The sequence below is a fragment of the Canis aureus genome, chromosome 13, assembly GCF_053574225.1.
Source record: "Canis aureus isolate CA01 chromosome 13, VMU_Caureus_v.1.0, whole genome shotgun sequence".
Lineage (NCBI taxonomy): Eukaryota > Metazoa > Chordata > Mammalia > Carnivora > Canidae > Canis > Canis aureus.
The window spans coordinates 42,042,974-42,058,410 of NC_135623.1; the positions used below are offsets into that span (position 1 = coordinate 42,042,974).

Genomic DNA, 15,437 nt, shown 5'->3' on the forward strand with positions numbered 1-15,437 from the left:
TCTCTCATGAGTAAATAAAATAAAATCTTAAAAAAAAAATGCCAAAGGACATGCATAGTGACTGGTACAAAAGGGTTCAAAATTCTGAAGGAAGAAATTATTGAATGAACGAACACAATGAACTCCCTTTTCCCTCTTAGGTATGCTATTATGCCTATTATGTGCTTTGGCACCTCTTCTTGTCAATCATGATGTATTTCCTTTCCTTTATCCTAGAAAGGCTGTGGTTATTCTTTCTGCTTCTAGAGATCTAGAGTCTATAATTACCCTGATCTTGCTTGAAACTCCTCATTAGACAAAAAAGGATATCCTTTTACCCTGGATCTTCTTCACGTCTCTTAACATTGCCACCCCCCCCCACCCCCCAGAAGCACAGAAATTGAATCTAGTTGATAATGTTCTAAGAAAAAGCTTCTAGAAAGCAAGTTCTCCCACCAGGTTAATTGATTTCCTCACCCATCACTGCTTTTAAGTATTTCACTCATGGGCAATTTTGTTCCAAAATATTTATCATTAGTGTCACACCACCATACTTATACATCAATCTATTGCAGCTAACTTCATAACAATGAGGGAAATGTTGACAAAAAGATTGACCATTCTACTAAGTGTCTAGAAAACGGATTTCAAATACTTTGCATAAAATGCCTAGACTATCATTCTAGCATATTCATGATTTGGCCTAACAAGTATATTCTTGGGACTATAAATAAATTAGCTTTTCCTATGTAGAACTCCACGAAAAAGGAATTCTTTATAATAAAGTTTTATGGTACCTGAAAGTGCTGTGAAAAACCAATGTACTTCAATACTCTTAATCTTTGCCAGAAAGCCAGTATTATTGAGTCCTACAGTTTAGTTACTTGTCAAATATTTAGGTTGGGCCTACTGGCAAAACTGTCCGCCATTACTGAATTCAAATTTCCTACCTTGATTAGACTCTTAAGCCTGTGCTCTAGTCTCTCTCTAATCTGCCATTAGAATCTGGCAACCATGTTTGTTCTGCCTAACATTACAGGAAGGAGAAAAACTCCAGAGCACCCTTTTTCTTCTGCTACCAAGAAGTCAAGATATTGCTTTTCTCTGTATCTCTATACCATTTGAAAACACAATTCAACAAACATTTACAAGGGGTTTTCCAGCATGTTAAGCAGATAGGTGCTAGGGATACAAACAAAATACAACCAGACTCTGCCCTCAGACAACCCAATGAGCAGAAAATCCTCTTATGTACCACCATAATACTCAATAAGATTCAAGTATGTAGAGGAAAAGTTTGGTAGAGGATATATATGATAACTTACTCCTTTCTTTTTGCAGTACAAAATGAAAAAAAATCTGAAGGGGGGGTATAAAGATAATTAAGTAGAAACAATATATTTTAAATATTTTAACCCAAATCAACAGATTTTCATTTTAAATATTCCAGTAAGTGTATCATTGTATAGTATACAACACAGATTCACTTATCACTTAAATGTTTTTAAACTGAAAAAATCTGAGACAATTGATATTTTAAAAGAAAAACAAGGGGATCCCTGGGTGGCTCAGTGGTTTAGCACCATTCCAGGGCATCATCCTGGAGTCCCTGGGTCGAGTCCCATATCAGGCTCCCTGCAGGCAGCCTGCTTCTCCCTCTGCCAGTGTCTCTGCCTGTGTCTCTGCCTCTCTTTCTCTCTCCCTCTCTCTCTCTCTGTGTGTCTCTCACGAGTAAATAAATAAAATCTTAAAAACAAGATGAATGTTCAATCAAAACAGACAAAAAAATTTCAACTGTCTACAATGTATGCGTTGAACTCTGTTCAATATTAGAATATTTCTAAATTTCAATACAGAAAATCTTATGAAAAAATCCTAGATTAAAAAATCTGCCATCCATTGCAAAATTAATGGCTAGTACACAAAATGTTAAGAGAAATCAGAGCAGGGAAGATAGAAGCTCAACAAGCCAAAATGTTTAAAATCTCTTTAAAATCTGGGAGGGGGGGGGTGGTAGTGGGGGAAATTAAGTAAAAATCTCTTTCAAATCCCAAGATGCTAAATTAAAAATAAAAAGATTAGGGTTCCAAGAATACAAAGTTTTCCTCTCTTTCAAGACAACTAAATATCTCACTGAGATTATGAAATATTCTATAAACATGTACTTAACTCATGTTTGGCTTTCTGAATTTGATCACAGTGAACAGCCAATTCTTTTTCCTTGTTTACACTGAATACTGGTTTTAAGGACGACTCAATATGGAATTCCAGGCCCCAATGTTACCACCCCCCTACTTTTTCCCCACAGGCAGCTACTTCACAGATAATAAGGAATTCAAGTGCAGGGCCTGAAGGTCCTATTTCCATGCTAATTTCACAATCCCGTTACTTGCAAGATATGACCATTAAAGAGCGGGAGGAGGAGGGGGGAGGGAATCGGGAGGGCTTCAGAACAAAGCGACTCTTCTGAGACTCGCTAAATTGTTTACTTCCAAAATTAAGACTGCAAGAAATTATCCAGTTACCGGTAGAATTTACAACAGCTCAAACTTGCAGTTGCAACAATTACCATGTTTCATTTTTTTTTTTTAATTGGGGGTGAGGGTTAGGAGGACCGTGTCCTACTACCTCTTAAACTTGAGCATTTTTTTTTTTTCTCCTACTGCTGACCCATTTCTTATGCCTCAAAACGAGGTTAGCTTATTAGCATTCCTTCCCCGAAGGCCAGCGGGGATGGTTTAGGCTAGAATCCCAAAATCCTAAGTGTCTCTAAGTGGCAGCAGGTGCTGGCAACGCTGGGACCCGACCGAGGCAGAGAGGACAAGCCGTTCCTCGCAAACGGAGGACCAGAAACGGCGCTGGCAAAGCCTCCCGAGGGCGTGGAGCATCCCTCGGTGGCAGGCGGGGCAGAGGGAGACCAGCTCCGCAGAGCGCCCGGTGCGCGCGGGATTCGCGATCCCGTCTCCTCAACGCTTCGGACCGCGGGTCTCGCACATCTGCCCCCCCCCGTCTCCCCGACAGTCTCGCTCTTCCCCCCTTCCCCTCGCAACCCGCCCCCCTCCAGCCCCGCGCGGGGTGGCCGCACGGCGAGCCCGGCCGCCGAGGACGCGGCTCCTCGCAGCATCCCTGCGCACTCGGCAGGCGGCCCCACCGGGACGCCGGCCGCGGCATCGCACAACCCACCGGAACTTCCCACAGGCGCCAATTCTAAATTCGCCCGACCGGCCGCCGCTGCCAGCGCCGCCTCCGCGCCCGGGGGCTCGCTCCCCTCCGTCCGTCGCAGCCCCCCTCCCTCCCTCAGGGGCCCCCGCGTCCAGCGCGGCGGGAAAACGCCGCCAGGTGCCTCCCGGCCCCGGGGGGCTCCCGTGGGACCTCCGCGCCCGCACAGCCCCCGCCCCCTTGGGCCAACGCCGAGGCAGCGCGCCCGTCGCCACACTCACCCGCCCGAGCCGGCGCGGCCATCTTTGCGCTCACGCCGGGCCCCGCGCCCCCCGGTTCGGCGGCGGCGGCGGCGGCGGCGGCGGCGGCCCGGCCGAGCGGCTACGTCACCGGTGACGCCGCCCCGCCCCGCCCCCCGCGCCTCGGGAGCGCCCGGGCTGCAGCCTCGCTCCACAGCCTCGCTCCACAGCCTCGCTCCACAGCCTCGCTCCACAGCCTCGCTCCACAGCCTCGCTCGGCGGCTGCCCCCGGGGGCGCTGGGAGCCGGGCTTCCCTCCCGAGGCCGGCTTGGCACCTGTCCTCAGGCCGCGGCCCGGGGCGGCGTCGCCAGCGTGCACCGCGAGTCCGGAGACGCGGCACAGCCCACGGAGTTTCTGCGACTCAGGCCGCGGCGGACTGTTTGGCAGAGACGCGCGCCAGTTCGGTTGTCTTCAAAAAAATAAATAAATAAAAATCAGCGCAGGTTAACTGGCGTAGAAATTCTTCGACAAAACGTTTCCTTTCTGAGGAGGAACCCAGGTGTGAGCTCAAGGGCATCCCCTTGGACTCAGCCTCCTCAGACAGCAGTTGGGCAAGGAAGGTTCCAGAATGGCACACTTAGTGAGAAATAAACTTAAGGGGCCCGAAGGGACACCCCTGTCCAGAATTAGTTGACTCTGAAGTTGCCGACTGACCTGAAATTGCCAATTTAAGATAATGAGATAGACACCGAAAGGAAGAGCCGGGAGAGAAAAATCTGGAGAAGAGGAAAGCCCAACGTCCAGGTAGATGAAGATGAAGCTGAAAAGTCTGGACTAAAGTCAAACGTACAGGTACACGAAGACTAAGCCGTTAGTATTTGTCGAGCTTTTACTCTCTGCTCAGCTCTGAGCCGTTTCCGCCTCCGCTACCCTGAGGAGAGTATTGCGAGTGGAAAGACCCTGCCTTTCTCAGGAGAGGTGGGAGCAGCAAGACGGACGCGCCAAGTTAGTAGCACGTCCGTGAAGTGCATTACGTTGCAATATGTAAGGCGAGTTATAAAATTGTGCATGTCTTCTAGTCAACAGCTACTTTGGGGAATATCGTTCCATAGTATGACCTGGAGAATAAAAACGAGCGCACGAAGGTATTCGTAGTATATTATCGGAAACAGAAGTTTGAAGGGAAAAGGCTAATTAACATCTGGCATATTAACCTCGAGAATTCTTATGTAGATCACAAAGCGGCCTCAGTGTGATCAATTTATATTTGAAGAAATACCAAATAGGGACGCCTGCGTGGCTCAGCGGTTAAGTGTCTGCCTTGAGCTCAGGGCGTGACCCTGGAGATCGGGGATCGAGTCCTGCCTGCATCGGGCTCCCCGCATGGAGCCCGCTTCTCCCTCTGCCTGTGTCTCTGCCTCTCTCTGTGTTTCTCATGAATAAATAAAATCTTAAAAAAAAAAAAACCAATGTACATGATTCAACTGCATAAAATGTAGTCATGCACATAAAGATTATACATAAGGAATGAATTTATAGAGCTTAATATTTCCTTCATTTCCCCCTCATACTTAAGTGCATAATAATTCTTTATAATTCAATTCTGTCCCCTGCACGTTCCTCCCACTCAAAACACATCAACCGCTGTCTTGTAATCTTTCTTAGCTCATTAATTTCTAAAATGTACTAAATGCATTACTAGAGAGTATCTCTTAAGAGGGAGTTTTTCATTCTAAGTGTTTCCGACATAACGATATAGTGCTTCCCGCATTTCCTAGAAAGTAAAATAGGAGTTCAGTACCCTTGCTCTTCATTTTCAATGTGAAAAACCCCTTCCGGAAGGTCTTTGGCAAATATTAAAAGTTTGCCACTGCCAATCTAGGGATTTTACTTTTGGGAATACAAATAATTTTTACCTGAGACTCCAGCAACTTAGAAGGCTATTCATCTCAGTGTTATTTAGGATAGTGAAAATCAGAAATAACCTAACTTGGACAGCCCGGGTAGCTCAGTGGTTTGGCGCCTGCCTTTGGCCCAGGGCGTGATCCTGGGGACTCAGAATCGAGTCCCACATCAGGCTCCCTGTGTGGAGCCTACTTCTCCCTCTGCCTGTGTCTCTGTCTCTGTGTGTGTGTGTCTCTCACGAATGGATAAATAAAAATCTTTAAAAAATAACCTAACTTTCAGCACTATGGGGAAGGTTAAGTATATCTGATATCCTCAAAAATCTTATTTTCAGGGGTGCCTGAATGGCAACCCAGGTGGCTCAGCGGTTTAGCGCCTTCTTTGGCCCAGGGCCTGATCCTGGATCAGACCCCACATTGGGAGCCTGCTTCTCCCTCTGCCTGTGTCTCTGTATCTCTCATGAATAAATAAATACAACCTTAAAAAAAAAAAAGGTGGGGGGAATCCCTGGGTGGCTCAGCGGTTTATCGCCACCTTCGGCCCAGGGTGTGATCCTGAAGTCCCAGGATGGAGTCCCACATCGGGCTCCCAGCATGGAGCCTGCTTCTCCCTCTGCCTGTGTCTCTGCCTCTCTCTCTCTCTCTCTCTCTCTCTCTCTCTCTGTCTCCCATGAATAAATAAATAATTTTTTAAAAATTAAAAAAAAGAAATGGGAAGACAACAAAACAAGGGCAAGTTGAGTAAGGCATAGGACTGAATACAAAAATACAAGCTAGGGAGAGGTGCTGGATGGGAAGGATGAGCTGGAGATAAGAAATTTTCTGGAGATTATTGTGTTAATAATTGGAATCCCTGGGTGGCTCAGTGGGTTAGCACCTACATTCGGCCCAGGGCGTGTTCCTAGAGTCCCGGGAACGAGTCCCACATCAGGCTCCCTGTATGGGCCTGCTTCTCCCTTTGCTTTTGTCTCTGCCTCTCTCTGTGTATGTCTTTCATAAATAAATAAAATCTTTTAAATAATTGTGTTAATGATTAAAGATAAGCAATGAGATTGTAGTTTAGCTTTATATGTATTGTTATTACTATTTATTCAGCTTTGAAAATTCCCTCAGCTACCATTTTATTCTAGGTCTTAAGAACCTAGGCCTAAATTTTGGTGTGTCCAGCTTGTTTCCTGACCCCCAGAACCTCTCTACTGCAATCTCATTTTTATATAGCTGTCATACTCATTTTTTCTCATGCAATTTTCCTACTTGTTTTACACTAATTTTCATGAAATCTAAGCTTACTATAACAAAGAAAAAAAATGTCTTCTTCCCTTCACACGTCATCAAGTCTTCCCCAAACTTACCTATTATCTCCTCAAAATCAGTCTTCCCCTTTATCCGCCTTTGACTGCTAGGTCAGTCTCTTTACGTTTCACACACTTCAGGCACTTCCCACCTTTAAATCAGGGTAGATGTTTATCTCCTACGTAGAAGGCCCTCCAACTTTCACTCCTGCAAATCATTACAATCAAACTCTTTCAGGGCTAGCCTAAACTCTCACCTCCTGGAAATTGCTTTCCTAGTAACTAGGCTCTCAGAGCCCCATCCCCCACACCCCAATACCTTATTATGCAGTCACAGCTTTTGTTCTGAGTTCCACGCCTGGTTCTCTGCATTGTAACCTCTTAGGGGACAAGGAATGTGCACTTGCTTTGCTTGTGTGTCTCTTTACAGCTTTTAAGAGTATACTGCTGGCCAAAAATATTCTCAAAATGCTTCATGAGTTAAAATTAGATGCTCCCTCACAAAATATGGGATCGTGGAATGGTGTATGGGGGTTTCCCTTGTTTCCACAGTCCCCACATTGGGAGAAATGGCAATTTGCCCTTTTTCTAAGGTAAGTGGACAGTTTTCTAACGATAAAATTTTAATGACTCCGATACCTCAATTCTCTGGCCATATCCAACTTCTGAAGTGGGTAGAACACAAACCTATTCTTCCTTGGATCCTGAAAATGTGAATGAATTAAAGGAAGACAAAACACTGCAAATTTTGTATAATCTTAGAGCTGCTTTTTAATCTTTGTGCAGATTTTTAGAATTCTGTATTCCAGTCTTTCATGAAGATACGAAATATCTTAGGAATCCTAATGGTCAATTAAAGAATTTGGGAGCTTGTTAACTTTGAGGAAACTACTTACAAGAATTTTCAGAGTTTGGGTGCCTGGGTGGCTCAGCGGTTGAGCGTCTGCCTTTAGCTCTGGGTGTGATCCTGGAGACCAGGGATCGAGTCCCACATCAGTCTCCTTGCATGGAGCCTGCTTCTCCCTCTGCCTGTGTCTCTGTGTCTCTCTCATGAATAAATAAATAAAAATCTTTTTAAAAAAATAATTCTCAGAATTTGATAGACTATATGTTCCTATTAATAATTCTTAAAGTTATGAAAGAGGGTGTCTGGGTGGCTCAGTCAGTTAAGCGTGGACCTTTGGCTCAGGTCATGATCCGAGGGTCCTGGGATCCAGTCCCATCTCATGTCGGGGAGCCTGCTTCTCCCTCTCCCTCTGCCCCTCGCCCTTGCTAGTAATCTCTCTCTCTTCTCTCTCTCTCTCTCTCTCTCTCTCACACACACACACACACATACACACTCACTCTCTCAAATAAGTAAAATCTTTAAAGAAAAAAAAAAAGAAAGTTATGGGTGCCTGGGTGGCTCAGTGTTTGACTGTCTGCCTTTGGCTCAGGTGGTTATCCTGGGGTCCTGGGATTAAGTTGCTAGTCCTGCATCAGGCTCCCTATGGGGAGCCTGCCTCCCCCTCTGCCTATGTCTCTGCCTCTCTCTCTTTGTCTCTCATGAATAAATAAATAACATCTTTTTAAAAAAGTTATAAAGGATTCATTTAACACATATTTTTGAACACGTATATGCTTGGCATCATGCTAGGCACTGAGATGTCCATGACCTTCATTTCAACATTAGGAAGAGATAAAGGATTTAATGGAGAAAATAGGTAAAGAAAATACTAAAGGACTCAGACCTATAGTTTGATTAAGGTGTAGCAACACCCTGCAGTTATTTTTTTAAATAGAGTTACCCAAAGAATCTTAAATTTGAGGCAAATATATAAGAAAAGAGAGAGTAATATTGAAATAGAATGGCAGATGACAAAATATGGTCTTAGTGAATATAGATAGAAGAAAGTGAGGAGAAAGAAATGGCTTTAAAATTAGCCTTTTTAAATTCTTTTTTTTTTTTAAAGTAAGCTCCATGCCCAATGTGAGGCTTAAACTCACTACCTTGAGATGGAGAGTTGCATGCTCTATGGATAGAGCCAAACAGACACCATTTTTAATTCTAAGAAAGAAAGAATGAGTGTGGTGCCCTGGTAAGGGAGGCAAATGTAAGTTAAGAAGTAGAAGATACCAAAGCTGATTTCATTTTAAAGGGCTGTTAAGTGTTTATTTGGTGGCCTGTGAAGGACGCTTGTACATTGGCAGTGAATTTCCAACATAGACCTACCAGAAACTGAAACTGAGCCCAGGGTTTTGTCATTAGCAGTAGCAAAATTGTGAGGCTAGTCATTTGGGGTCTCCTTTTAGTATCGACTCCATCTCCACCCTACTCAGTTTTCTCGGGGATCCACAGGCTGCTTTTGCCCAAGGCTTTATCTCAGATCTGTCAGGGCCTTTCTCTCTTTTCTCCCAGCAAAATGATTCCCATTTTGTTCTAGCACCCTTTATCCCAAACTTCCATTTTCTAAGGAGCCCAACTATCATGTAGTAAATTATTTGTGCTTGGAAATGTTTTTGCATTTTTCTCTATTTAAGACTATTTGTAATGGACCTCCTATAGACACTGATTATGGGACTTCTTTTTTTTATTTTTTTTATGGGATTTCTAAAATAAGACTTTAGGGGTGCCTGGATGGCTCAGTCAATGGAGTGTTGACTTTTTATTTTATTTTATTTATTTTTTAAAGTATATTTAGTATTTTTTTTAAGATTTTATTTATTTATTCATGAGAGACACAGAGAGAGAAAGAGGCAGAGACACAGGCAGAGGGAGAAGCAGGCTCCCTGTGAGGAGCCGGATGCAGGACTCGATCCCAGGACCTGGGATCACGACCTGAGCCAAAGGCTGATGGTCAACCGCTGAGCCACCCAGGTGCACCAACATTTTATTGCCCCAAGATTGTATTTTTTTATTTAAGAGAGAGACAGAGAGAGTATGAGTACAAGCAGGGGTTGGGGGGAAGGGCAGAGGGAGAGGGGGAAGCAGACTCCCTGCTGAGCAGGGAGCCCAACACAGGGCTCAATCCCAGGACCCTGAGATTGTGACTTGAGCCAAAGGCAGATACTTAACCAACTGAGCCCCCAGATGCCCTGGAGTAGTGTATGACTCTTAATCTTTAAGTAGTGAGTTTAAGCCTCATCTAGAGATTACTTAAAAATCTTTTAATAGATAGATAAAAATGAATAAAATGAGATTTTTAGGCATTGTGGCAAATATGTGGGATAGATATTTTTGTAAGCCTAGATACTTTTCTAAGGATAAGCTAAGGATGTATGTGTATAATGATATAACGTGTTTAACTAGTTTTTTTTTCTTTAAGATTTTATTTATTTATTCATGAGAGGCACAGAGAGAGAGGCAGAGACACAGGCAGAGGGAGAAGCAGGCTCCATCCAGGATCATGCCTCGGGCCAAAGGCAGGCGCAGAACCGCTGAGCCATCTAGGCGTCCCTGTTTATCTGGTTATAATCACAATGTATGACAGTTTATCTACATATTTTTAGTTCTTTAAATGTGTTGCAAGTTTTACTTCTATCTCCTCTGTAAAATTAAGAAGATAGTTGCTGTCCTTTTTCCTTACAAGGATGTTTTAAAGATCAAATCAACTTTTGCATGTGTAAACCCTTCATAAAGTGTAAAAAGAAAAATAAAATATATTTATCATTATCATTTCTCTCAGGATTATTACTAACCTGTAAAATTTCTTAAGGTCAGGAACTGAGTTTTGTTTGTGTTTATAATCCCTTAAGTTGTGTTTTCCTTCTATACTAAAGTAATAGTTAACTGGAGGATAAATACTATAGAAGTTAAAAATTAGTATTCTGAGAAACATGTAGAACCAAGTTTTAGTCTCTGTTTCTCATAGCAAGCAAGGGAAGAATCTGGAAAAGCAGTGAGAGAAAGGAAAAGGATTAGAGTTGGAAATTTTAATATAAAACTTTAGTAAACCATACCAAAAAGATACTAAAACTACCATTCATGAGGGAAAGTAATCTTTCTCTCTTGCTCTCTCTCTTTTTTAAAGACTTTATTTATTTATTCATGAAAGACACACAGAGAGAGGCAGAGACACAGGCAGAGGGAGAAGCAGGCTCCATGCAGGGAGCCTGATGTGGGACTTGATCCCAGGACTCCAGGATCACCCCCTGGGCCAAAGGCAGGCGCTAAACCGCTGAGCCACCCAGGGATTCCCTCTTTTTTTTTTTTTTTTTTTAGTTTAAGTATTCTATACCCAATATGGAGCTCAAATTCATGTCTCTGAGCTCCATAATTCCTTGTTCTTCCAACTGAGCCAGTCAGGCACCCCTCATTAGGGAAAGTAATCTTTCATGAGGAAAGATGATTGAGATACCTAAATTTTGTTTTATACTCTGTACATGTTTTTAAACCCATTTCTTAAAAAAAAAATAATAAGGAAAGTATAGGTGGTTAACCATAATTGCTTGTATAATCATGTACATCTTCCCAAATGATTTGGAAGGAAGGAAACATCATCCTTTAGAGTTGCAAAAAACCAGAAAGCTGAACATAAAGCAGCAATTAATGTAGTAAACTACTACATCATATAAAAGAAACTTCATAATGTAGTTTCAGGATATATACATGCAATAAAAAGAGCTAACAATTCTGGCATACCTGGCTGGCTCAGTAGGTAGGACATGTGATTCTTAATTTTGGAATTGTAAATTTGAGCCCCACGTTGGGTGTAGGGATTACTTAAAAATAAAATCTTAAAAAAAAAAAAAAAGCTGACAATTTTTCATGTGCAAAATCCAGGATGACCACCCTGCTTTTCTCTGCCATCTTAAGGTTTTTTTTTTTTTTTTGAAGAATTTTATTAATTTGAGAGAGAGCATGAGCAGAGGGAGGGGCAGAGGGAGAGGGAGAAGCAGACTCCCCACTGAGCAGGGAGCACTATGAGGGGCTTGGTCTCAGGACCCTGAGATCATGACCTGAGCCAAAGGCAGACACTTAACCAACTGAGCCACCAAAGTGCCCCTCTTCTTAAGATCTTAAGGTGACTTTCTTTCAGGCTGAGAGCCCCCTTGGTGACAGTCATTGGTTCAGCCGTCTATTAGTATCAGTAAGCTTCTCCTTGCTCAGGTAACCAGAGATGAATGAAGTTCTAGAAAACCACATTTCCACAGGAGAGTCTTAAAGGGAAAGGAGGTTGTATGTAAGACAGATAGCCTCCATCTATTTCATTTTGTCTTTGGTCCTGAAACAAGTGTTTACAGAACTAAGCAGAACAGATGCTTGATAGAGGTTTCTTAATTTTTAAACTAGATATATGTGGCTCCTGATCTTTAGAAAAATAATGATGAGTCAATAAGTAGAAAACAAAAGGTGACATAAACGAGATCTTTTTAGCAACAATGAAGTTTTCTTTCATCTATTTGCATGAGAACTCTAAAATGTCTCAGGACTGATCACGAAAGGAAACTGTATAAATTCACCAGCACTTATAAAATTATTTTTTCTTTTCATGAAAATGAGTAATAGTATTAAAGAGTAACTTAAACATTTTAACTTATTTGCTTATGCTTGTAACATTTTACTGAATTAAGATGAAACTGGTTTAATATTATCATCAATCACAAAATTAAGCTGGGCAAAAAGGATTATAACTTTGGCTAGTCTTATTATGAGTAATTTTCTCCCTTTTTGTTTAATACTCCGGTACATGTAATGAAGGTTATGGTTATTTCTACAAAAAGTCCTATAAAGTATGCCTCTGATGTGTTGATGTGAAGGGATGCCAGGAAAAACCAAACTTCCTTGGCTCCATTATGAGGGTCAGAAATGCCATCTTAATAAAACAATTTAAGGCCCCAGGTTAAAATGCAAATCTAGGAGAGGATAATTTGTTCAGCTTCTATCAGTTTTTCTTTTTCCAAGCAAGCTCCACACCCAACATGGGGCCTGAACCTACAACGCCAAGATCAATAGTCACATGCTCCCTGACAGAGTTAGCCAGGTACCCCAAGCTCTGATCAGTTTTAATATCTTAATGCAAACTAATGAATTAGATAAATTAATAGTGCTCTGAAGATAATGGGAAATGAGTTTTGAAATTTGGAGGATGACGGGGGAAGGGTGGGGAGAAATGAGAAACACGCATAGATATTATGTTACCTCTGAGAGATCTGATCAAGAGTGGAATAGCATCAGGGCACTCACTGGGTCTTTGGGGAAATAGAATCTGAATGAACAAAAAACATTTTAAGATGAGTGCTAGTTAGGAAGTCTGACACTTTATCTCTTGAAAATTTAAGAGTTATATCTTCATAATCAACTCTGGGCTTAAGAAAAATAAAAAGAACCCTTTTCAAGTCATTTAACCTTCATGTATTTTAATTTCTATATCTGAAAATGAAAATTACAAAACCGACTCAGCAGATTCACATTGTTGAGGATTATGTGAATGCTGTTGTAAAACATGCAGTATGACATGAATTCAAAGTGAAATTTAAGTACAAAAGGTGGAGGGGTGCCTGGGTGGCTCAGTCAGTTAAGCATCATGGGATTGAGCCCCTGTTGCTGGGCTCCCTGCTCAGCAGGGAGTCTGCTTCTCCCTCTCTCCCTCTCTCTCTCTCTCATATAAATAAATAAAATCTTTAAAATAAAAAAGTAGGGCAACCCGGGTGGCTCAGCGGTTTAGCGCAGCCTTCAGCCCAGGGCATGATCCTGGAGACCCGGGATTGAGTTCCACGTCAGGCTCCCTGCATGGAGCCTGCTTCTCCCTCTGCCTCTCTCTCTCTCTGTGTGTCTCTCATAAATAAATAAAATCTAAAAAAAATAAATAAATAAAAATACAATTAAAAAGTATACCTTTTTTAAAAAGGTGGATAAATGATCTTTCTACATAATTTACAAATTTGTTGACAACAGTAAGAATCAGAATTGCACTGTTCCTATTAAGCTGCTACTGTGTATAACACAGAGATGTAACAATTTTTAAATGATAATAGTTCCCAATAAATGTTAGATTCCTATTATCATTATTGAATCATATCCTATCCTATGTGAAGTACTTGGTGGCTAAGCTTTCTTGCTTTCTTCTTCTATTTCTTTGTTCTCTTACTTTTCACTGGCTCCTAGACCTCTGCTTTCAAACATGCAGTTTTCCACATCTTGAAAGAAATTGCCTGACTTATGGTTTCTTGTCTCAACCACTGTATTTCTCTTCTCCCTCATATCGTGAACAACAAGCTTGTATCCATAGAAATAGTTGCCATGAAACCATATTTCATCACAATCACTAAAAATTCATTTTCTGTCAGTCTCCTATTTAGAGATATGGCTTGCCTCCCCCTGCCCACTTTACTTTCCATTTATTAGTGCATCATCAGTGTTCTCTGTACCATTATAACCTCAATGATTTTATATATTGTCAACCACTAATAGGACATTTTGTGACTTAGACCATGGTAACAAGACAGTCTCAGTAATTGTTTTTCTCAATTCTAATATTTATTGTAAATGAGAACTATAATAAAAAGCCTAGAAATATAGGTCCTTCTCTGATTTAGAAAAATCATCATGACTCTGATAGTGATTGCTGGAGGCAAACTGTTGAAAACCTCTGGCTTACACCTGCCATCTCCTTTTTTTTAAAAAGAAATTTTATCCATTTATTTATTTGAGAGAGAGAGGGAGAGAGCATAAGCAAGGGGAGCAGCAGAGGGAGAATTAGGTTCCCCACTGAACAGGAAGCCTAGTGTGGGGCTTGATCCCAGACCCTAGGATCATGATCCATGCCTAACTGAGCCACCTTAGTCACTTACAATCAGGCTTTTCACTTTACTGCTTTGAAAATATTCTAAAGCAAACTTTGCAACAATTCCTTCCTGTCAAATTCAAAAGCCATTGATCTTCCTTCACCCTTTGCTGAAGTTGATCACCCTTTCCTTCTTAAAACACATTCCTACTTTTTATTCTAAGACCTGTACATGATCTCCTATGCATTAGGACAGAATGAGAACAGTGAGGGCTGCAGCTCTGGGTACTACTATTCCTGCTTTTGCTTAGTTAGCTTGTATTCACTACTTACTGTACTTACTGTAATTCTCCCAATTGTCCTAAGGAGGTCAGTGTTATTATCCTCATTTTACAGCTGAGGAGGAAACAGGCTCAACTTGTTCAAATTCTCCCAGAGTGGGATCCACTCTGAGAGGTGTTCAATTTAGCAATAGAGAGGAAAACCCTTTCTTAACTGGATCACAGCATGCTCTGTTCCCTATATTTAGAGTACGTACTTCATTTGTAAAGGGGTACTGTACTTCATTTGTGAAGATGGCATTTTAAGTAGTTTTTTACCAAGGCTATTCATCCACAATTTTATCAAGTGCCCTTTGAACTCAGTTTTGACCAAGATCAGAGAACTTGGAGAGATAGCAAGTTGTGATAGTGATAGGTTACTGATTTTATCCTCCTTTTCAGGTTAACTGGCTCCTGTAGGAATGGATATGTACCTTTGGATTTATTTAATCTAGGCAATGGTCTAACCACATACACTAAATTGTAAAGTATGGTTATCAGACTTTGATGCATGACAACAAAGATTTTAAATTAAGCTATGTAGTATAATTTGTTCAACTTTTGACTGAGTGGATTTTATTGAAGGCTTTTACATTAGGATTTAGATACATTAGTTACTACATATTTTGTTTTTTCAAGTAAACGCATACTAGTATAAACTAGCTACAAAGGATTTCCTTAATGTTTTTGTTGGCATGTCAGTGTTAACAATAGGGACTTGAGTGTTTTAGATTTCATCTGAAATTAGTGGTTCAAATACAACAATACATGGTTTTCATGGTCATCAGCTTTGATTAATGTAATATTAAGCCTATGGAGTATATTACACCACTACTTT

The 15,437-nt window shown here is 41.5% G+C and overlaps 1 protein-coding gene across 10 annotated transcripts in view; it reads right to left on the reverse strand.

The window, feature by feature from the left end:
- Positions 1–15,437, reverse strand: part of USP44 (ubiquitin specific peptidase 44) — a 53,286-nt gene that overhangs the window by 24,196 nt on the left and 13,653 nt on the right. For 2 of the 10 annotated variants that reach the window (XM_077845862.1, XM_077845868.1), the window contains one exon: positions 12,695–12,761. The exons of 3 other annotated variants lie outside the window; for them this stretch is intronic. The gene's annotated coding sequence lies outside the window, so the exon portion shown is untranslated. Of the gene's footprint in view, positions 1–3,419; positions 3,508–6,633; positions 6,866–12,694; positions 12,762–13,390; positions 13,547–13,643; positions 13,786–15,437 lie in introns of those variants that run through there. 5 more of the 10 variants (XM_077845866.1, XM_077845869.1, XM_077845867.1 and 2 more) reach the window with 5 other exon arrangements.